We start from the raw sequence: 24,629 nt of genomic DNA, 5'->3' as shown, positions 1-24,629 counted from the left end.
GTGTGTGTGTGTGTGTGTGTGTGTGTGTGTGTGTGTGTGTGTGTGTGTGTGTGTGTGTGTGTGTGTGTGTGTGTGTGTGTAGCCCGAATGGTGCTGAACGCAACGCCAAGCGAGGAGAGAAAAAACTCCAAGTTCTGGGCGACGGTGTGCAAAACCTAATTCGGAAATTTTCAAGGCTGTTTTGTACCAGAAAGACAGATCGAATTACACGCCGATTATAGCTGACATTCTCTTCCTCCCCGTTTACTCTCCCCCGTGTTCATCACATTTCTTCTCAGCTTGGTTTATATACTTATCAAAGCTCAAAAAACTTGTACACAGCGAGCAACCTGCTGGCGGGACCGGCAACGTCTGTGAAGGTGGCGGGACAGAATTGTTCGCGTTTCGGATCGAGACCCTCGGACAGTCCCGACTCAGGGTTTCGACGCGAAATGTCGACAATTCCTACACCCCCTCCCCACCCCAACATACGACCACATCACTCCCCCACCAGATACTACCAGACCGGCAGAGTCTCTCCGGCAGATTCCAGCATTTACGGCCTCTTGAGTCACGGGTTAAAAATATATATCTCTTTTAATTTCAGAACATTGTCAAAGGGAAGAAGGGCTGGCACCCATAAGTCATTGTGCACGCTGGCACAAATGCCACAGATAGACCAAGGGATGAGGTCCCACAGGTTGAATATGAGGAGTTAGAAAAGAAGTTAAACACGCAGGAGCTTGTGCGAAATCCGGAGCAACACAGACAAAATGGTGGAGGATCTCAGCAGGCCAGGCAGCATCTGTGGAGAGGAATAAACGGTCATATTTCAGGCCGAGACCCTTTATCAGCACCCTTCGGTTGAGATGGAGAATCTGGGCTCAAAACATCGACTGCTTATTCCTCTCTATAGATGCTGTCTGACCTCCAGGGTGCTGATCTCCAGGCTACTCATTCAGTCAAATAACACTACAGCAGAGAAAAAGGCTCTTCAGCCCATCTAGTCATGCTGAACCATTATTCTGCCTCATCACATTGACCTGCACCCAGACCATAGTTCTTCGTACCCCTCACAGCCACATATTAATCCAAGTTTCTCTACTTGCTTCTATCCTGTTTATACCCCCATAGTTTTGTATACCTCCATCAAGTCTCCCTCATTCTCCTACCCTCTAGGGAATAAAATCCTAACTATTTGGTTTAAATGGTTCGGCATCGACTAGATGGACCGAAGGGCCTGTTTCTGTGCTGTACTTTGCTACGCCTCTATGATTCTATTCAACCTCTCCCTATAACACAGGTACTCAAGTTCGGGAAACATCCTTATAAATTTTCTCTGTACTCCTTCAATCTTATTCATCTCTTTCCTGCAACAAGGTGACCAGAACTGTACACAATACTCCAAACAACACACACAAAATGTTGGAGGAACTCAGCAGGCCAGGCAGCATTTATGGGAAAGAGTACAGTCGACGTTTTCGGCCGAGACCCCTCTGCAGGGCTGGAGAAAAAAAAGATAAGGAGTAGATTTAAAAGCTGGGGGGAGGGGAGAGAGAAACACCAGGTGAAAGTTGAAACCAGGAGAGGAGGGATGACGTAAAGAGCTGGGAAGTTGATTGGTGAGATGAGCTGAGAGAGGGTATTTTTTAGCTTTCTTAAGGGGTACAGGGTTTTTTTTATAGGATATGACGGATAAGCAGGAATAGGGTGCTAGGATGGCCAAAGATGGGAGGATAAAGTGTAGGTTAGGGTATGTGTGTGTGTGAGATTGGGTGAAGGGATTTAGAAAGTAAGTCTATTGCACACTCCAGAGCAGAAGGTGGCGGTAATGCACCACCAAGCTGGGTGCCAACCACTGTAAAACAAGACGAAGAAGGAGAGAAAACGAGGTGAGAGAGGGAAAAGGGGATGGGAAATGGAGAGGATGTTGGGGGCCATTATCGGAAGTTTGAGAAATCGAGGTTGGAGGCTACACAAACGGAATGTAAGGTGCTGTTCCTCCGAACCACGTGTGACCTCATCATGACAGTGGGGGAGGCCATAGATGGACATATTCAAATGGGAATGAGAAGTGGAATTAAAATAGGTGGCCACTGGGAGATCCCGCTTGTTCTGGCGGATGCTCAGCGAAGCGGTCTCCCAGTCTACATTGGGTCTCACCGATATTCAGGAGGCCACACCGGGAGCACCGAACACAGTAAATGACCTCAGTAGACTCACAGGTGAAGTGTCGTCTCACCTGGAAGGACTGTTTAGGACCCCGGACGGTAGTGAGGGAAGAGGTGTAGGTGCTGGTGTAGCACTTGTTCCACTTGCATGGAGGTGCCAGGAGGGAGATTAGTGGGGCGGGACAAATGGACAAGGGAGTCGCGTAGGGAGCGATCCCTACCGAAAGCAGAAGGTGGGGGGTAGGAAAGATGTGCTTGGTGGTGGGATCCTGTTAGAGACGGCAGAAGTTTCGAAGAATTATGTGTTGGACACGGAGGCTGGTGGGGTGGTAGATGAGGAGAAGAGGAACCCCATCCCTGGTAGGATGGTGGGAGGATGGGGTAAAAGCAAAAGTGCGCGAAATGGAAGAGGTGCGGCTGAGGGCAGCGTTGATGGTTGAGGAAGGGAAGCCCCTTCGTTCTAGAATGAAAAGCCTCATCCTGACAGCAGATGCGGCGGAGACAGAGGAATCGAGAAAAAGGGGATGGGGTTTTTACAAGTAGTAGGGTGGGACGAAGTGTAGTCTAGGTAGCCGTGAGAGTCTGTGAGTATGTAATAGACATCGGTGGATAAGCTGTCTCCAGATCTCGAAACAGTGAGATCGAGAAAGGGAAGGGAGGGGTCGGAAAAGGGCCAGGTGAATTTGAGGGCAGGGTGGAAGTTGGAGACAAAGTGGATGAAGTCGCTGAGTTCAGCTTGGGTACAGGAAGCAGCACCAATGCAGTCATTGATGTAGCGCAGGAAAAGTTTGGGACGGTCACCAGTGCAGGCTTGGAACATAGACTGTTCCTCGTAGCCGACAAACAGGCAGGCATAGCTTCGACCCATGTGAGCGCCCATGGATACACCCTTTGTTTGAAGGAAGTGGGAGCAGCCAAAGGAGAAATTATTGTCAATGAGAACGTTCCATTACGCAGAGAGTGGTGGTGGAGGGGAACTGGTTAGGTCTGGTGTCCAAATACTCCAAATTGGACTTCACTAATGTGTTGATCAATTTCAACATAACATCCCAACTCCTGTACTCACTACTTTGAATTATGAAGGCCAATGTACCATAAGCTCTCTTCATGACACTCTGATGTTACTTTCAAGGAATTATGGATATGTATCCCTCTGTTCTATCACCCTCCTCAGTGACCTGCCACTCACATGTAAGACCTACCTTGGTTGTCTTCCCAAAGTGCAACACCTCACACTTGTCGGCATTGTATTCTTTCTGCCATTTTCAGCCCTTTTTTCAAGCTCGTCCAGATCCCACTGCAAGTTTTGAGAGCCTTTCTCACTGTCCAGTATGCCCCCAATCTTGGTATCATTCACAACTTTGCTGATCCAGTTTACTACATTGTTGTCCAGAACGATGATATACTGTAGATAGCAAACAGCAATGGAGCCAGGGTCGATCCCTGCTGCACACCACTAGTCACAGGTCTTCAGTCTGAGAGACAGCCATCTACTACCACTCTCTGGCTTCTCCCACAAAGCCAATGTCTAATCCAATTTACTACCTCATCCTGAATGCCAAACAACTGAGCCTTCTTGACCGGCCTCCCATGCGGGACCTTGTCAAAGGAGGTCCTACATGGGAATGTAAAGTCCATGTAGACAACATGTAATGGCTGTCCTTCATCAACTTTCTTGGTAACCTCTTCAATGAATTTTATGAGGTTAGTTAGACATGACCTACCACACACAATGGGTAACCCTGGGTAATTTCTAAAGTAAGTACATGTTCGGCACAGCATCGTGGGCCAAAGGGCCTGTATTGTGCTGTAGGTTTTCTATGTTTCTAATTCCATGTTGACTATCGTGAATCACTCCCTGTCTAGCCAAATATTTATATATCAGGTCACTTAGAATAACTGCCAATAACTTACCCACTACTGATGTCAGGCTCACTGACCTATAATTTTCTGACTTATTCTTAAAACTTTTCTTAATCAATGAAATGACATTAGCTATGCTCCAATCCTCTGGCACCTCACTTGTTGTTAAGGACATTTTAAATATCTCTGCCTCAGCCCCTGCTAGCCTCCCGCAAGGTCCAAGGGAACACCTTGTCGGGCCCTGGAGATTTATCCATATTAATTTGCCTCATGACAGCAAACACCCCCTCCTCTGTAATCCATACAGTGCAAGACCTCACTGCTGCTTTGTTTCACTTCTCTAGACCCTGTGTCCGTCTCCAGAGCAAACAAGGATACAAGCAATCCATTTGGGATCTCCCCCACCCCTTTGGCTCCATGCCTCAATGACCACACTGACCTTCCCGACCACCAATTTTGTCCCTTGTTCCTAATATACTCGTAGAAGCCCTGAGGATTCTCCTTCACCTTGTCTGCTGGAGCAACTTTGTGCCTTGTTTTATCCCTCCTGATTTCTTTCTCAAGTGTTCTGTTTCATTTCTTATACTGTACTCCTCAAATACCCAATTTGTTCCAAGCTGCCTCTACCTGCTAACTTCACTATCTCTCAAAAACCAAGGTTCCCAAAACCTGTTATCCTTGCATTTTATTCTGACAGGAGCATTACAAACTCTGTACTCCCAAAATTTCAATTTTGAAGACCTCCCACTTACCAAGTACACCTTTGCCAGAAAACACCCTGTCCCTATCCACACCTGCCAGGTCCTTTTGTCCTTCTGATTTCCTTTATGTGACAGTCCCGCAACCCCTAACCGCCTCCTGGAATTCAATTGATCCCAAACACGAGGAATTCTGCAGATGCTGGCAATTCAAGCAACACACATCAAAGTTGCTGGTGAACGCAGCAGGCCAGGCAGCATCCCTAGGAAGAGGTACAGTCGACGTTTCGGGCGAGACCCTTCGTCAGGACTAACTGAAGGAAGAGCTAGTAAGAGATTTTTCAATTGATCCCAGCTGCCTGTACCTGACTGATGACACCTTTTATCCTGACCCAGAGTCTAAATGTCCCTTGTCATTCAGGGTTCCCTACCATTGCCAGCCCTGCCTTGCAATCTAACAGGACATGTAGATCTTGAACTCTCAATATCTCACTTTTAAAAGTCAGATGTCCCGTTGCCTGCTAGCAACCTACTCTAATCAATTTTTACTCGGTCCTAATTAGCATCATCAAAATTTGCCATGCCCAGTTTAGAGAAATAACATGCGGACCAAATATGTCCCTTTCCATAACTAATGTAAAACGAATAGTGGTGGACCCAAGGTGCTCCCCTATTATCACCTCCATTTCCCAACAGTAGGTTAGATGTTTCTCTCTCCCTCGTAGTGCCTTCAATATATTGAGTGAAGAAACTTTCCTGAACATACTTAACAAATTCCATCCCATCTTAATACTATTGCAGTCCCAGTCTATATTAGGAAAGTTAAAATCCCTTACGATGACAACTCTAATATTCTTGCAACTTTCTGTAATCTGCCTGCATATTTGTTCCTCTAATTGCCAATGAAAGTAGGCAAGCACATTCCTCCACTGGGGAACTAAAGTATAATCTTCTTATTTCTCAACTCCACCCATAAAGCATGACTGGATGATTGCTTTGTAATTTCACCTCGAGCTACTGCAGTGATGTTCTCCTGAATCAGAAATGCAGCTCCCCATGGCGACACACACAAAATGCGGAAGAGCTCTGCAGGCCAGGCAGTATCTATAGAAATGAATAAACAGCCAACGTTTTGGGCTGAGACCCTTCTTCGGGGCCGAAAAAAAGATGAAAATTCAAAGCAAGAGATGGGGAGGGGAGAGAGAAGTACAAGGTGGTAGGTGATTGGTGAAACTGGGAGAGGGGGAGGAGTGAAGTAAAGAACTGGGAAGTTGATTGGTGAACAAGATAAAGTGATGGAGAAGGGGGAATCTGATAGGAGAGGTTAGAAGACCATGGAAGAAAGGGAAGGTGGAGGAGCACCAGAGGGAGGTGATGGGCAGGTAAGGAGATAAAGTGAGAGAGGGAAACAGGAATGGGGAATGGTGGGGGGGGGTGGTGCAATTACTGCAAGTTTTGAAATCGATGTTCATGCCATCGATTGGAGGCTACCCAGACGGAATGCAAGGTGTTGCTCTTCCAACTTGAGTGTGGCCTCATCACAACAATAAAGGAGGCCATGGACTGACATGTCAGAATTGGAATGGGACGAAGGATTGAAATGGGTGGCCACTGGGAGGTCCTGCTTTTTCTGGTGGACGGAGCGTAGGGGCTCGCTGAAGCAGCCTCCTCATCTACGTCAGGTCTCACTGGTATACAGGAGGCCACAAAAGGAGCAGCAAATAGAGTATATGACCACAACAGACTCACAGGTGAAGTGGCTCCTCACCTGGAAGGGCTGCTCGGGGCCCTGAATGGTCGTGAGGGAGGAGGTGTAGGGGCAGGTGTGGCACCTGGTGTGCTTGCAGGGATAAGTACCAGGAGGGAGATCAGTGGGAAGGGATGAGTGGGCAAGGGAGCGATTCCTGCAGAAAGTGTAAAGTGCAGGGGAGGGAAAGATGTGTTTGGTGGTGGAACCCCGTTGACAATAGCGGAAGTTTTAGAGAATTATGTGTTGGATGCAGAGGCTGGTGGGTAGTAGGTGAGATCAAGAGGAACCCTGTCCTTGGTGAGGTGGCGGGAAGATGGGGTGAGGGCAGATGTGTGTGAAATGGAAGAGACGCAGGTGAGGGCAGTGTTGATGGTGGAGGAAGGAAAGTCCCTTTCTTCGAAGAAGGAAGGCATCTCCTTTGATCTGGAATAAAAAACATCATCCTGAGAGCAGATGCGGCAGAGACAAAGGAACTGAGAGAAGGGGATGACATTTTTTTACAAGTGATGGGATGGGAAGAGGTATAGTCCAGGTAGCTGTGAGAATCAGTGGGTTTATAAAAGGTATCAGTAGGTAGACTGTGTCCAGAGATGGAGACGGAGAGATCAAGAAAGGGGAGGGAGGTGTCAGAAATTGACTAAGTAAATTTGAGGGCAGGGTGGAAGTTGGAGGCAAAGTTCATGAAGTTGAAAGGCTCAGCCTGAGTGCAGGAAGCAGCACCAAAGCAGCTGTCGATGTAGCACAGGAAAAGCTGGGAAGGTATAGTGCTGTAGGCTGGAACGCTCTATTCTTGGTTGGTGCGGCTGTAACGAAACCAAATCTTCCTCGGGATTAATAAAGTCTATCTATCGAACATGGACTGTTCCCCATTGCTGACAAGCAGGCAGGCATAGCTGGGACCAAAGTGAGGAACCATGGCTACAGCTTTGGTTTGAAGGAGGTGGGAGGAGCCATCCCCATCCTTGCTTTCATCTACCTCTTTCTCACCTACACCTCCTGTAACAAGTCCTCAGTTATGTTTCTGTAATGGCTATAATATTCTAGTCCAAGGTAACTATACACACTGTGAATTTATCTGCCTTACTTATTAGTCCTCTTGCATTCAGATTGCAATTTAATCCAATGGTCTTTTCTTGCTCAGATTCAGATTCAGCTGTACATTCCCACACACACACACACACACACACACACACACACACACATACACATATAATTAAATAAGTAAAGTACAAAGTAAGTTTATTATCTAAGTATATATATCTCTCACCATATACAGCCCTCAAATTTGTTCTTTTACGGAATACACGGTAGATCCAAGAAACTCGATAGAATTGTTGAAAGACCATATCCAACAGGATAGATGAATGACTAATTGTGCAAAAGACAACAAATTGTGCAAATTTTTAAAAAATCAATGAATGAGATGAAGAGTCCTTGAAAGTGAATCCATCCATAGGTTGCGGGAACAGGTCAGTGACGGGGTGGTGAAGCTGAGTGCAGTTAACTTCTCTGGTTCAAGAGCCTGATGGCTGAGGGGTAATAACTGTTCCTGAAAATAGTGTCATGGGCCCTGAGGCTCTAAGTAGTGCAAAAAGAGAGCAAAGTTAGAAACAAATAGTGTGATATGGGTTCATTGTCCATTCAGAAATCTAATGACAGTGCAGAAGAAGCTGATTCTAAAATGTTGAACGTGCGTCTTCAGGCTCTTGTACCTCCTCCTTGATGGTAACAATGAGAAGAGGACATGTCCTGGGTAATGAAGCCCAATGGAGAACCCAAGGAGATCCCAATGGTCCACGAATATGAATCCATGCCGCCTACACTAACATTTCCACCACTGATTCATTTGCCATATCCTCCTATTCTTACCCTCACTAGTTCATGGCACAGGGAGGTATACAAAATTATGACGGGTTTAGGGAGGGTAAAAGCAAGGAGGCTTTTCAAACTGAGGTTGGGTAAAACTGGAACTAGAGGTCATGGGTAAAGGGTGAAAGATGAAATGTTTAAGGGGAACATGAGAGGGAACTTCTTCACTCAGAGGGTGGTGAGAGTGTGGAACGAGCTGCCAGCGGTAGTGATGGATGTGGGTTTGAATTCAACATTTAAGAGAAGCTTGGATGTACATGGATGGGAGGGGTATGGAGGGCTATGGTCTGGGTACAGGCAGATGGAACTAGGCAGATTAATAATTGAGCATGGACTATGTGGGCCGAACGACCTGCTTTTCTACCTTTCACTTTATGACTCTAAGACAGCGTGAGATAGTGTTGGCAGAGAAGATTAAGGTGAATCAAAAGTGATTTTTTAAGGATATTAAAGGGAAAAGAATAATTAAGGAGAAAACAAGGAACTCAAAGATGAAAATTATTGTCTTTGTGTGGAATTACCAGAGATGGAAAAAGTGGATAATGAGCATTTCTCCTCTGTTTTAAGTGTAAGAAAGACATAAAGACTTTGGATCTTAGTGAAGAGGTCATGGGGATAATCTGTGTTACAGCGGAAGAGGCACTGAATATCTTAAAATGTATGAATGTAGATAAACCTCCAGGATCTGATTAGGTAATATTCCCAAGAACTCTGTGGGAAGCCAGAGGAGAAATTGCTGAGATATTTGCTTCACCGTGAGTGACAAGTGAAGTGCTGGAAGACCGGAGGGTAACTAATGTTGTACCTTTATTTAAACCGAGCTGTATAGAAAAACTTCGAACACTTGACCAGTAAGCCCAAAATCCGTAGTGGTTAAGTTATTAGATTGGATCCTGAGGAATATGGTATGCAGACATTTGGAAAGACAGGTGTTGATTAGACATGATCTGCATGATTTTGAGCATGGGAGGTCATATCTGATTGAGTTTTTTGAAGTAACTAAGAAGGTTGATCAGGGCAGGATGGTAGATGTGAACTATATGGACTTCAGTCAGGCCTTTGATAAGGTTCCATGTGGTTGTCACAGTTTGTCTTCTTTTGCACATTGGTTGCTTGCTAGCCTTCACTTGTGTGTGGTGTTTCATTGATCTTGTCCTGGAAAACAATGAATCTCTGAGTAGTACATGGTGACATACACTCTGTGTACTTTGGTAATAAATTTAGTTTGAACTTTGTTAGACAGCTTAGGAAAGTAGAATCACATGGGATTCAGAGAGATTGAGCTCTTTTTATTTTAATTTTTTAATTTTATTGAGATACAGTGTGTAACAGCCCTTTGAGCCACGCCACCCAGCAATCCCCCGATTTAATCCTAGCCTAATCACGGGACAATTTACAACAACCAATTAACCTACCAACTGGTCAGTCTTTGAACTGAGGGAGGAAACCAGAGCACCCAGAGGAAACCCATGTGGTCACAAGGAGAACGTACAGGCAGTGGTGAAAATTGAACTCAGGTCATTGGTACGACTAGCCTCTAGGGTACCGTGCTGCCGCGGATATATTTTTTTTTGGGTATGGAGCTAACTTGATGGCAGGAAGCAGAGGGTGATGGTGGAAGGCTGTTTCTCGGAGTAGGAGGCCCATAAGCCCATAACTACTGGTGTTCCCCATGGTTAGTGCAATTTGTTGTCTATGTAACCCTCAGGCTTGCCCAGCTCACGTTTGTCTAGGGGAAACATCCTTCGGCCCTGCCAAACTGGGTAGTCGTGTTTGTGTGGATGCTGTGTAATGTACCCCCAGTTACAACCCCACAACGCAAAATATCAGACAGTACGTCATATGCAATTAAATGATTGAACTTTATGAATCTTAATCTGAATATAGGGTTAGTAATGAAAATAAACAAAAAAAAGGGCCCAAGTCACGTTGGAGCTCACTCAGTAGTCATTCTTCCACCATTGATCTCCAAGCGCCGCCGACCTTCGAACCCTCAGATCCCAGTCCACTCCGTCCGCTGGTCTACCAGCTCTCTCCACACACGTCTTCCCTCTTCATCTCTTCTCGACAAAAGACTGCGAAAATGATATCCTTCCAGATACACAAGACAAAACAACAATCTCCAATCAGCTAACATGCATAACCACAGTCCTGTTATCTCCAGCCATAACCCAAACATTGCTGTTACAGAGAAACCGTTACCTCAGCAGTGAACATTACAGAGAAGCCATTACATTAGCAGTGACACCTTACAACACGTTACACTCTCCCCCCCCCCCACCAAATTTGGTCATGTCCTCATGATATTGAGATAATTTGCCAACCCTTCCTGCAAAACACAAAGCCCAATTCAGGTGCAAAAAGCAGTGACATAGCTCTCCAAAACAGTAGAGATCACACCCTGTTCTCCAGGCGCTACATAGGCCAACCTATCCGGTGGTCTCCTAATTCTCTGAGACCTCTGTACCTCTTCACCTAACTCTTCAGGCTCAAACGCTACTGGGGATAGTTTGGGTCTACTTGGCGAGTCCTCCCCTGATCTATCACTCGTGTCCCCCTGCAACTCGGAGCCCCCTGTCCCGTGTCCAGGCCCAGCTTCCTCTCCTTCAGCGTCCTGCTGTAACCCAGGCTGCCCACAGATAGCCCGCCCCCCCCGCTCACTTCACCTGACTCAGTGGGAGAAGGGCCAGGAGTCTCTTCCTCAATCAATGGGGAGTTAGTGAAAGGCAGCATGTACCACACATCCAGATCATCACCCTCTGAATCAGTATCTCTCTCATGGGCGGGGCCCGGCCCAGCCTCTCCCACTGTGGGCCCTGCAGTCACCCTGCGTTTTCGCAGATGCTCTTACTAGATGTCGGCTCCAAGTCAGGCTCTGGGTCAACCTGCACCTCTTGTCCCAGGGGCAACAGGTGGTTCCGATGGCGAATCTTGTCAGGCCCATTCCCCTCCTCTTGTTTCACCCGGAAAACTGGTAGGTTGGGCATCTGACTCTCCACCACATAGAGTGTGGCCACCCAGTGGTCAGCCAACTTGTGCTTTCCAGGTAGCCCCAAATTCCTTGTGAGGACTCGGTCTGCTGGCAGGAGTTGGGAGAACCTCACTTTTTGATCATACCTCCTCTTATTTCCTTGATTCTGCTTGGCTGCTGCGACCCCAGCCAATTCAAAAGCCCTTTTCAGCTCTCTCCTCATATCAGACACAAACTTCAAATAAGGCTTCGGTGGTAAGTCACCCTCGTCAGTCCCAAAACAAAGGTCAATGGACAACCTCGCCTCGTGCCCAAACATCAGATAATATGGCGAGTACTCAGCAGCTTCATTTCGAGTATAGTTGTAACAGTGAACCAGATGCCCAATATATTGACTCCACCTGCTCTTCTTGCTGATCTCCAGGGTCCCGAGCATGTCTAGCAAGGTCCGATTAAACCTCTCAGGCTGGGGATCGCCCTGCGGGTGGTAGGGCGTGGCCCTCCACTTCTCAACTCCAAGAATGCCCAGTAACTCATAGATGAGTTTGCTCTCGAAGTCCCGTCCCGGGTCACTATGTATCCACCTGGGAAGGCCATAATGAACAAAATACTTCTCTCATAACAGTTTTGCCTCCGTAGTCGGCCTCTGGTCCTTGGTAGGAAAAGCCTGAGCAAATCTGGTGTAGTAGTCCGTGATGACTAAGACATTTGCCGTGTTGCTGGCATCGGGTTCTATGGACAGGAAATCCATACACACCAGGTCCAGGGGCCCTGCACTCTGCAAGTGGGACAAAGGAGCTGCCCGCATAGGCAGTGTCTTCCACCATATGCAGCGAATGCACGACTTGCAGTATTCTTCAACCTCCAACTTCATTCGGGGCCAGTAAGACCATTCTCTGAGCAATCCATAGGTCTTTTCCACCCCCAAATGTGCAGAGTCATCATGAAGTGACTTCAACACAATCCTCCAATACTTCTGTTCAGGGTCCTATAATCCAGACACATGCGTAACTTCCCGTTCTTCTTCCAGGCCACTACTACTGGGGATGCATAGGGACTTCGGGACTCAGTGATGATCCCAGCTTCCTTCAACTTACACAAATGCTGCCGCACATCTTCCACGTCTGCAGGGGCCAGTCGCCGTGACCTCTGTCTAAATGGGATGTCCTCAGTCACCCGGATAATGTGACGAGTTCTCTTGGAACAACCCACATCAAATTCACCAATGGAAAAGACACCTTCCAGCTTCGACATCTTCTCTACCGGCCTCCTTTTCCAACCCGGTGGCACCGGCGAGGCCCCGAAGTTGAATGACTCAGCGGTCAACTTTCCCCCTTTTCCAATCGTTTCCCCCTGGCGTGCCTCACGGGGGCACTTGACATTACCGTCACTGGGAACAAATGTGCCAGAGGCATCCCCCGCTTGAAGGTGACCTCCCTCTTCGTAGTTTTCCTGACAATCACTGCCATCCTGCTCACCTGTACAACCGAGGGCTTCTGCAATTCGGACCTCACCAGAACCCCAGCCGGAAATCTCGACTCCCCTTCGAGGTCTTCCGGAGCGTCCACTAAGAGGGCTTCACCCTCAAGCACTCCTGGAAATTTGGGGGTCCCCATCACTCTCATTACTTCCTCGGGCAGTACCAACATTGGCTTCGACTGGGTGAACCACACAGTCCCTCGTTTAAATTTGGTACCCAGCCCAGTGCGGCCACACACTTCTCAAAAGCAGCCCGAAACACCTGGTCGCATGGACATTGTCCCCAAAAAGCTCTCACCCACCTTCTCCTTGCAGGCCCCCATGAGACCTCACAAGAGGGGTGTTGGTCCCTACCAGAATTGAAACTCCGCCCATCTCAACAGGGTCTGGACAAACCAGCACTAATGTATCAAGAACCTCAGACACTCCCACATCGGCCTCCGAGAACTCCAGTTTCACTGACAAATAACCATCGTATGGATAATCACCAGACTGAGACCCCAATTCTCCAATGCGCTGAATGGTGTCAAGGGTAAATGCTTCAGATACCGGTTGTAAAACGAACAGTACAGTAACGTGACCTGCGATTCGGTGTCGAGTATGGCTTTAGCGTATAATCCTTCTATCCGTAGTGACACACTGGAGTGTGGTCCCACTAAGCCTTCAGGAATAGGGTCTTTTGCTTTCGGGAGTTCCTTGGAACATTGCTGGGAACGTGTTCCCCCAGAGACACCAGACCGTTTCCTCACTGGGTTTCCCAACACCCCTCCCTGCTTAGATACCCGGGGGCTCGCTCTCCGAGGGGCTTCCTGCCACTCGCATTCCCGCCGGAAGTGTCCCTCTTCCCACAGTTATAGCACACACTACCGGCCGCCCCTCTTCTTGCAGAACCCCAGCCACCCGCAGCCTTCTGCGTAGTCCATCCCCTTATGGGGGGGCCCTCTCTACCAGTCCTATCATACAGGGGATCCACACCCACTGTTAACACCCGGGACATCTCAGTTCTCAGCTCTGCCACCATCTCCTTTACATTTCCCGGGTTGGGCTGGCCCCGGTCACTTCACCACAAGGGGCTACTACCGAGGACTGTACCCTGCTGACGGAGTCCTCTTATGGTCCCCACACGTTCTCCTCCACCCGCACCTCTCTGATCAGCTGAACAAATGAAGGAGGAAGGGGGCACATTTTACGGGACAGTTGGAGACCCCAAGCAATCATGTCCTGGGTCTGGGCGCCCTTGGCTATCTGGTCCATCCTTAACTTATGCACCTCAGCCGCCCGAATAACCCCCCAGCGCCGCAAACAATTTAGCTGCCTCTCTAGCCGATAAAGGTACTCGGAAAGCTTTTCCCCATTCTCCTGATGCATGTTTTGAAACCCCACCAGGAGCTCCAGTGGGCTCCCTGTCATACCAAAAGCGTTCTCTAATGTGTCTAGGTACTCAGCAAGGGGAGCAGAGGGCTGGTTAATGGTCACGCCTCTTACTACATCAGCCGCCAACTCCTTCAAACTTTCAACCAATCTCTGTCGCTTTTCGTCATCAGAGCACTGGCACTCATCTAACAACTGAGAGGTCTTCTCCACCCACGTCTCATGCTCCTCTTCCCCCTCGGGGATGGACGTAATTCCAGAGAAAATTCTCAGCTTCCGGCGAGGACCTGCTGCCTGTGCACTGGGCCACTTATTCACCAGAGAGGTAAGGGCTGTTGCCAACTCAGAACCCTCACTCTTCACTGGGGAATGGGGACTAATTAAACTTTCCAAATCCGACCACTCTTTCCCTTCACTCCTCAGAAATGATAGAACCCTGTCTCTGAAATCTCCACCTCCAACTGCGGGCAACTTGGCTAGTGACCCAGCCTGCTGGGCTCCCTTCTCCTCCTCCCTGACAGTATGGACAGGCTGAGGCCCTGCCTCACCTGGGGCACCAATAGATGCTGGCAGTCCCATCGCCATTATGTCAGCGCTAGTCTGAACTAAAACAAGGTCTGAGCCCACCATTTTATCAAACTTTCACACTACGATTTCAACTTTGCCAACAGCTTTAACCATACTCAAAAATTGAATTAACAATTCATCTGGGGTACGAATATCCACCCCACTCAACACACACGCAGTAATTACTGGCAATCCCGGACGAGCCCCCACAATTGTAACCCTCAGGCTCGCCCAGCTCGTGTTCGTCTAGGGGAAACAGCCTTCCACCCCACCAAACTGGGTAATCACATTTGTGTGGATGCTGTGTAATGTACTCCCCAGTTACAAACCCCCAATGCAAAATATCAGACAGTACACCATATGCAATTAAATGATAGAACTTTATTAATTTTAATCTGAATATAAGGTTAGTAATGAAAATAAACAGAACAAAGGGCCCAAGTCTAGTCAAAGTTACACTGGAGCTCACTCAGAATTCATTCTTCCACCATTGGTCTCCTCCGAACGTCACCGACCTTTGGACCCTCAGATTCCAGTCCACTCCATCCGGTGGTCTACCAGCTCTCACCACACGCGTCTTCCCTCTTCATCTCTCCTCGACAAAAGACCGCGAAAACAATATCCTTCCAGATACACAAGACAAAACAACAATCCCCAATTGGTTAACATGCATAGTACAGTCCTGTTATCTTCAGCCATAACCCAAACATTGCTGCAACAGAGAAACCGTTACCTCAGCAGTGAATATTACGGCGAAGCTATTACATCTATATCAATGACTTGGGTGCAGGGCATGGTTATTAAGATAGCAGATGTCACTAAAATAGGTGATATCATTAACAGTGAAGATGGATATAAGGATCTACAGAAAAATCTTGAACAGCTGGTTAACAAATGGAATTAATTCAGATAAGTCTGAGATGTTGCATTTGGGAAGACAACGGGTGGAAGGACTTTCACAGTGAGTGGTAGGACCCTGCAGAGTATTGTAGAACAAGGAGACCTAGATAGAGTGGATGTGGAGAGGCTGTTTCCTACAGCAGGGGAGTCTAGGACCAGAGGGTACCCCCTCAGAATAGAGGAACATCCTTTTAGAAAAGAGATGAGGAGGAATTTCTTTAGCCAGAGAGTGGTGAATCTGTGGAATTCATTGCCACTGGTGACCATGGAGGGCAAGTCATTGGGCATATTTAAAGCGGAGGTTGATACCTTTCTTGATTAGTCAGGACGTGAAAAATTACAGGGAGACAGCGGGAGAATGGAGTTAAGAGAGATAATAAATCAGCCATGATAGAATGGTGGAGCAGATTCAATGGGCTGAATGGCCTAATTCTGCTCCCATGTCTTAAGGAAATAATGAGCAACTTTGGATTACCTACATTGGAGCTTAGGAGAATGAAGGGGTGATTTTACTAAGGTGAATATAATTACATCCTTCCTTAAATCAGGAGACATGACGTCAACACAATACCTTAAGTCCTCAATTTACAAATACTGTGGTCAGTTTATGAATCTTCACTGTAACATAACTAACTCTTTTGAAATTTGCCTCTGCAATTGGATCATTTTGAGCCAATGACCATGGGTTTGTGGCATACACAGTAAATGAGAACAGAGTGGATGTAGGAAGAGGCAGATATAAAGTCTGTATCTGGGTGTACAGGCAAACAGATCAGCTTCCAGGAAAATTCAGCGTGACAGGATGACTGTCCTACTGGTTTGGATATCGGGAGGTGCGGTGTACACTTGTTCACAATACCTTCATAGAAGTGTGTTTGTAAAATTGTGTGTGTGTGTGTGTGTGTGTGTGTGTGTGTGTGTTGTTGGCCAGAAGAAACTGCAGTCTAATCACAGACAGGGGAAGCAGACAAACCAGTTGTTTCTGTTTCCCCCCATTTTGTGGACTCTGAACTGATCCTTTCTCTTGGATAATCTAATCAGAACAACTGAACGTGGAACCCGATGAACTTCAGGTAATAACCTGCTAAACCTGAGACTATTCTCAGATGAGTATCTACTTATTATATAAATGCCAGGCCTACCAAAGAAACAATCTGTAATCTCATTGCACTCTGTCTGGGTTGCCTCATTTAACTGGTTTGGACCAGAGTTGAAAGACACAAATACACAAGGCTGGGGTGGGGTGGGGGAGCGCAGGCAGAACTATAAAACAATGTTGGTTGTAGCCCTCTACAATGACCAGTGAAAAGGTGACCCAGGTAGGTCAGGTGACCTCGAGCCAATGAAATGGAAATCCACCAGTTCAATTGACGAGGAACACGATAAGAGTCAGGAGCTCCAAACACATCGGGGCGATAACTCTCCAGCAATCTATCGTGAATAAGGAGGTCCCCACAGACACGTGGAGATCGGGACCATGAGGAACGCCTGGCCAGCATAGACTCATTTCCCGGGTAATACTTCTTCTTTTCACTGACTGCTCATGGAAGGTCAGGGATTCTAGTGGGGTGCACATGGAGACAGTTTGTGAAACCTACGTGCTGTTTAGTTGCGACAATAAAAGTACTTGTCAGTAAATACAGATTCTCTGTGCTTCACTGATCATTACGACACATCTGGATAGTAGTAACAGGATCGGTCCAAGTCAGCATGGATTTACGAAGAGGAAATCGTGCTTGACTAATCTTCTGGAATTTTTTGAAGATGTAACTATGAAAATGGACAAGGGAGAGCCAGTGGATGTAGTGTACCTGGACTTTCAGAAAGCCTTTGATAATGTCCCACATAGTGGGCAAAATTAGGGCACATGGTATTGGGGGCAGAGTACTGACATGGATTGAAAATTGACTGGCTGACAGAAAACAAAGAGTAGCAATTAACGGGTCCCTTTCAGAATGGCAGGCGGTGACCAGTGGGGTACCGCAGGGTTCAGTGCTGGGACTGCAGCTGTTTACAATATATATTAATGATTTAGATGAGGGAATTAAAAGTAACATTAGCAAATTTGCCGATGACACAAAGCTGGGTGGCGGTGTGAAATGTGAGGAGGATGTTATGAGAATGCAGGGTGACTTGGACAGGCTGGGTGAGTGGGCAGATGCATGGCAGATGCAGTTTAATGTGGATAAATGTGAGGTTATCCACTTTGGTGGTAAGAACGGGAAGGCAGATTATTATCTAAATGGAGTCAAGTTAGGAAAAGGGGAAGCACAACGAGATCTAGGTGTTCTTGTACATCAGTCACTGAAAGCAAGCATGCAGGTACAGCAGGCAGTGAAGAGGCTAATGGCATGCTGGCCTTCATAACAAAGGGAATTGAGTATAAGAGCAAAGAGGTCTTTCTGCAGCTGTACAGGGCCCTGATGAGACCACACCTGGAGTACTGTACGCAGTTTTAGTCTCCAAATTTGAGGAAGGACATTCTTGCTTTTAAGGGAGTGCAGCGCAGTTTCACAAGGTTAATTCCCGGGATGGCGGGACTGACATATGTCGAAAGATTAGAGTGACTGGGCTTGTATACTCTGGAATTTAGAAGGCTGAGAGGGGATCTTATTGAAACATATAAGATTATTAAGGGATTGGACACGCTGGAGGCAGGAAGCATGTTCCTGCTGATGGGTGAGTCCAGAACCAGAGGCCACAGTTTAAGAATAAGGGGTAGGCCATTTAGAACAGAGTTGAGGAAAAACTTTTTCACCCAGAGAGTGGTGGATATATGGAATGCTCTGTCCCAGAAGGCTGTGGAGGCCAAGTCTCTGGATGCTTTTAAGAAAGAGATGGATAGAGCTCTTAAAGATAGCGGAATCAAAGGTTATGGGGATAAGGCAGGAACTGGATACTGCTAGTGGATGATCAGCCATGATCACAGTGAATGGTGGTGCTGGCTCGAAGGGCCAAATGGCCTACTCCTGCACTATTGTCTATTGTCTAGTATTACAAGGGGTGATTCTTGTAACTCTGTGTGTGTGTGTGAACCCAAACCTTAGAGCCAAGGTCAGGAGGGGTAATAAAGGAATTAGTGGCAGGTATAATGAGTTCATTTGTGTGAAGGTGAAAACTCTGTGAGTTGTTACGAGAATACACATAAAATTAAGATGTTTGCTGGCCTGGGCTAGCATCAGTGGCATCAGCAGTTGGTCTGCCACCTGCCCTCAGGGGAAGGAGAGATAAGGAACAATGGAGCAGCGTCTGGAGATGTGTAATGAAGGGATGTGGGAGAGAAAGCTGTCTGGAGCGGCTCCCCCCTTTGAACCCTGAACTGTTTGAAGTGATGGACAGGCGATACCCCAGCAGGGGGATAAAAAGGGACAGGTTCGCTAAGACAGACACACACGCCACCCGAGGTAACGAGACCCTGGAAGCGGTGCGCCTCTCACGAGTGGTGAGAAGTATCAGACAACGCACAGGGTGGAAAGGTACGATCAGCGGGAACCCGGTGTGTGTCCGCCCTTGCCTGGGTACCGGGTTCACTGCAGAGGATCGACCGCATCTGGAGGAGGGGTCACAGTCGGTGACCTCAGGTGACATCACCAAGGACCCGCCCAAAAGCTGCTTGTGAGCCATCTCGCTGGTCTGTGAGCCATCTTGCTGGTCTGTGAGTGAAGCCGTTCTGAATGATGAGTTGTTCCTATTCTATCTCTCTCTTCCCCCACGTTGTCCACCGCCATGGCAACGATTACTGCGAACTGAACTACTAAACTGGACTGAACTTTGAGTCATTTTGAAATTGGTCATTTACCCCTAGACAACGATAGAGCTTGATTGATGCTGTTATCTTAATTCTGTGCACGTGTGTTTATCATCACTGAACTGTTGCATTTATTATCCTTTCGATTACTGTGTTGCTTGTTTCTGTAATAAAACTTTCTTAGTTCTAGTACTCCAGACTCCAACTGAGTGATCCATTTCTGCTGGTTTGGCAACCCAGTTACGGGGTACGTAACATAAGTGGGGTTCTCGTCCGCGATTTTGAACGCTAAATTTGGGACGGAGTAAATTGATTGGGTTAAAATTCCCGAAAGAAAGAAAAGACAAACAGCAGAAATGGAGGTTGAGGAATTTATAAAGGCGCCGACCTTGGAGGCATTAGAGGATGCCAGGAAATCGGAATTGATAGCTGTGGCCAAACGGGTGAATCTTGCTAAGGTGAAGTCGACAATGAGGAGAGAGGAGATACACAGAGCTATTGTAGAGCACTATGTATCTAAAGGTGTGTTTCCCCAAGGTGAGCTGGGGGAGGTGTCTATTGAAAAACCTGCTGGAGACGCGGTACAGGTACAGCTTGAAAAACTGAGACTCGAGCACGAGTTCCGGGTACGGCAGTTAGAAAGGCAGGAGAAAGAGAGAGAGTTAGAAAGGCAGGAGAAAGAGAGAGAGTTAGAAAGGCAGGAGAAAGAGAGAGAGGTAGAAAGGCAGGAGAGGGACAGACAGTTGGAGAGAGAAGAGAGAGAGAGGGACAGACAGTTGGAGAGAGAAGAGAGAGAGAGGGACAGACAGTTGGAGAGAGAGGAGAAACAGAGGGAAAGGGAATTTGAGCTGGAGAAGTTAAAGATAAGGGCCGAGCAGGGGCTCGTGCCGAACCAAGGTGGAGGGTTCCGGGCGACCCAGGAGGTTAGGCTGGTTCCCCCATTTGACGATACCGATGTGGATCGGTACTTTCTCCACTTCGAAAAAGTAGCTATAAGTCAGGACTGGCCGAGGGATAAGTGGGTTGTTTTACTTCAGAGTGTACTGAAAGGGAAAGCCCAACAAGCTTACTCAGCTTTATCCGCGGAAGATGCCCAGAAGTATGAGGTGGTGAAGGAGGCCATCCTCAGGATTTATGAGTTGCTCCCGGAGGCATACCGGCAGAGGTTCCGGAATGCGAGGAAGCGGTGGGACCGCACGTATTTGGAGTTTGCTCGCGAGATGCAAACATATTGTGAGCGTTGGTGCGCCTCGAAAGGGGTAGAGGGGGATTATGACAGACTGCTGCAGCTGATTCTGATTGAGCAGTTTAAAGGTTGTGTCCCTGAGGGTATGAGACCCTACCTCGATGAGAAAGAGGCAGCCACGTTAGCCGCAACTGCTAAGTTAGCGGATGAGTATGCGTTGACGCATAAAATGAAGGTTGCCCCGAGTAAAGGCTACCAGAAGGGTAGTCAGGACGGCGGGGAGAGTCCACCGGAAAAGTCCGAAAGTAAGCCGGGGACTAGTGAAAAGGATAAGGTAGACCGGGAGCAGTCTGGTAGGAAGTCTCCTGGGGTCGTCTGTTATAATTGTGGGAAAGTCGGACACTTTGCGTCCAGGTGCTTTGCCCCAAGGAAGGAGACGGGGAAAGGAAAAGCGGAAATTTTGAATGGCTGTATTGAGCTGTTAAGCGAACCGCTAGGGAAGGACAGGTCTGAAAAAGTCCAGGAAGGGCGCGAGAGGTTTATCTCGGCCGGACTGGTGTCAGTGAAGGAGAGGTTAAAACCAGTTCCAGTGCGGATCTGGAGAGACACGGGAGCGTGTCAGTCACTAATACTGAAGAGTGTATTAGAGTTTAGCTCAGAGACCCAGATTGGGGAGGTAGAGGTCAAAGGTGTTGGGGAAGGGACAGAGTCAGTCCCTTTGCACCAGATACATTTACAGAGCAACCTGGTCTCTGGACTAGTCACGATCGGGGTGAGGTCCGAATTACCGATGAAAGACGTGGAAGTCTTGCTCGGTAATGACATCGCCGGAGGAATCGTGTTCCCAGTCGTGAGATTGACGGGTCAGCCTGCCAGCATGGAGGCCCCGCCCGCGATGGTGAATTTGGCTGAAACATTTCTGCCAACCTTGTATGAGACAGGGTGTAGTGAGATAAGAGGTAGTGAGGGAGCTGGGACGGACGTAGCAGTAGCCAGGAAAGAATTTGTGCAGACGCAGGAGCGAGACGAGGGGCTGATGGTTTTTGCCGAGACCGCTCTCTCTGACACAGCCTTGACAAGCTATTGTGCGGATGAGGAAGTGCTAAGGAAGAAAGGGAAATCAAGTACAGCATCCGCAGATGAGGAGTGGGGGGTGGTGCAAAAGAGTTACGGGGATGAGGTTTTTAACATGGCCCACGAGGTACCCCCCGGTGGACATTTTGCGGTGCTGGAGGAAACAGTTGGTGGAATCATGAAAGAGAGTTACCGGCTGCCCAGGGGGAAAAATGTTATTGATCATGACCGACGCGAACTGAGACGGTCACCGGCTTTTGATATGCTAACAAACCTAGTCGGTGTTAGCGTGGAAATCAATGAAGCTAGGGGCCCCCTGCTAAGAGAAAAAAACCATTTTGAAAAGATTAGGATGGGATCGGTCAGATGGGAGAAGGCTATTGTTTTGGCCAGGTCTACTGATAAGGTCTCTCCCTTAATCCCCGAAGGAGTAATTAAACGACTCGCACCCATGTGTTTGATTGTCCCGAGGAAATGCAAAGAACTGGGACGTTGGGTTATGTCTGTTACAATAGGGCAGCCAAGTAAACAACACCCATATTTTTTGAGTAATTCAGTGACTAAAGGGCTGATGAACACAGAGGTGTGTATTGGCAATTTAATACGGCTGTCTGAAGGCAGCTTGATAGTGAACCTTGAAAAAAATGAATTCGGCCACACGAGAGTCACTTACCTGGGAATTGTGGTGACACAGGGGCAGCTGGCAGTGATGCAAGCTACAGTGCAGGCTATCGCTGACCTCCCAACCCCGACAGACAAGAGGGCCCTCAGAAGGCTTTTGGAGATGGTGGGGTACTGCAGGAAGTTTTGCAATAACTCTGCGGTCAATACCCGTCCCCCTCCTACTAAGCCCTTGCGAGAGAAAATTGAGTCGGAATGGGACGACCCTTGTTATTGTGGTCCGGGACAAAACCAAATGAGAGGTTACATTGGTCGCAATTCATCAGTGTCTTTGGCCACTATGAAGTTTGCTGAGTTGGAGCCTGGTCTAAGGGATTATTAATAACACGTGTAAAAGGAACAGAAAATGTGATGACTGTCTGTCAAGGTGTTGACAGCTTCAAATTCTCTGTATTAGCTAAATAACTGTTAAAGATGTATATTGTGTATGTATCAGATAATGTAGTCATGTTTGTAATTTTTACCTCCCGGTAAAAATCCTTAAAGGGGGGAAGTGTTACGAGAATACACATAAAATTAAGATGTTTGCTGGCCTGGGCGAGCATCAGTGGCATCAGCAGTTGGTCTGCCACCTGCCCTCAGGGGAAGGAGAGATAAGGAACAATGGAGCAGCGTCTGGAGATGTGTAATGAAGGGACGTGGGAGAGAGAGAGCTGTCTGGAGCGGCTCCCCCCTTTGAACCCTGAACTGTTTGAAGTGATGGACAGGCGATACCCCAGCAGGGGGATAAAAAGGGACAGGTTCGCTAAGACAGACACACACGCCACCCGAGGTAACGAGACCCTGGAAGCGGTGCGCCTCTCACGAGTGGTGAGAAGTATCGGACAACGCACAGGGTGGAAGGTACGATCAGCGGGAACCCGGTGTGTGTCCGCCCTTGCCTGGGTACCGGGTTCACTGCAGAGGATCGACCGCATCTGGAGGAGGGGTCACAGTCGGTGACCTCAGGTGACATCACCAAGGACCCGCCCAAAAGCTGTTTGTGAGCCATCTCGCTGGTCTGTGAGTGAAGCTGTGCTGAATGATGAGTTGTTCCTATTCTATCTCTCTCTTCCCCCACGTTGTCCACCGCCATGGCAACGATTACTGCGAACTGAACTACTAAACTGGACTGAACTTTGAGTCATTTTGAAATTGGTCATTTACCCCTAGACAACGATAGAGCTTGATTGATGCTGTTATCTTAATTCTGTGCACATGTGTGTTTATCATCACTGAACTGTTGCATTTATTATCCTTTCGATTACTGTGTTGCTTGTTTCTGTAATAAAACTTTCTTAGTTCTAGTACTCCAGACTCCAACTGAGTGATCCATTTCTGCTGGTTTGGCAACCCAGTTACGGGGTACGTAACATAAGGAACATGTAATTCCTCAGCGAGAGAAAGCTGGACTGGACAAACCAGGTAGGTTAATGCCTGGAGTCAGGAAGAATGATGGAAAAGGGAATCAAAGAGTAGTGGGGTTGAGACAACAGTTGTTTTACGTTGTGTGTGTAAGGGGTTTCTTCTTTTATGTTACTGCATAGTCTAATTAAAATGGCTTCTTTGTTATGTTATAATTGAAATGGCTTCTTTGTTATGTTAACTGTTGAGAAAGTCCTCCTGCTAGCAGTTTATTTGGATTATGTTACTGATAAGAGGGTGAACAAACCAATTGGGATAGATGTTATTCTTCCTGTGTGTCTGTAAGTTAGTGTGATGCGCGGGTTTTTGGGGAGAAGGCGGGAGAGAGAGACAGAGGATGGACAAGGTGCTGTGAGTCCGCTAACGGGGACGTACCCCGAGCAGGAGTCCGAGATCCAGGGAGTTCGGCGAGAAGAGGAGACGGAGACGGACTCGTGTGGAGCGTCTGGTCAACCATCATTGTTGGTCCCAGGCGGCAGGTCGAGGTGGTCCGAGGGTATCGCAGGGTGAAGAAGGAGGGTCCTGAGCTCCAACTGTTTGTGCACAAAGAGATTGAACTTTGATAAGTGTGGCGCCTTTTATTTGTCTGTTATTTGGGCGGGGTGGTGTACATCACACAGCATCCACACAAACTTATTACCCAGTTTGGCGGGGCCGAGGGCTGTTTCCCTAGACGACAGCGAGCCGAGCGACCCTGAGTCTGGCCAGGGGGGCTACATGTGTAATTATAGGAGAAAATGAAGGATCAGGCTCAGCTGGAATCATGTCGTGCACAAATAACAGAGCAACACAAGGAAAGGGGCAGGATGTACAAGCAGAGCTAGACAGATCAACATACACACAGTCCAGTTGTACGGGGTAAAGCAGGAACACAGCTGATAGGGGCTGTGCATTGTGAACTGTGTGAAGTAAGAGAAA

Source organism: Mobula hypostoma, chromosome 1 (genome assembly GCF_963921235.1).
Source record: "Mobula hypostoma chromosome 1, sMobHyp1.1, whole genome shotgun sequence".
Lineage (NCBI taxonomy): Eukaryota > Metazoa > Chordata > Chondrichthyes > Myliobatiformes > Myliobatidae > Mobula > Mobula hypostoma.
This window is presented reverse-complemented; position numbering follows the sequence as displayed.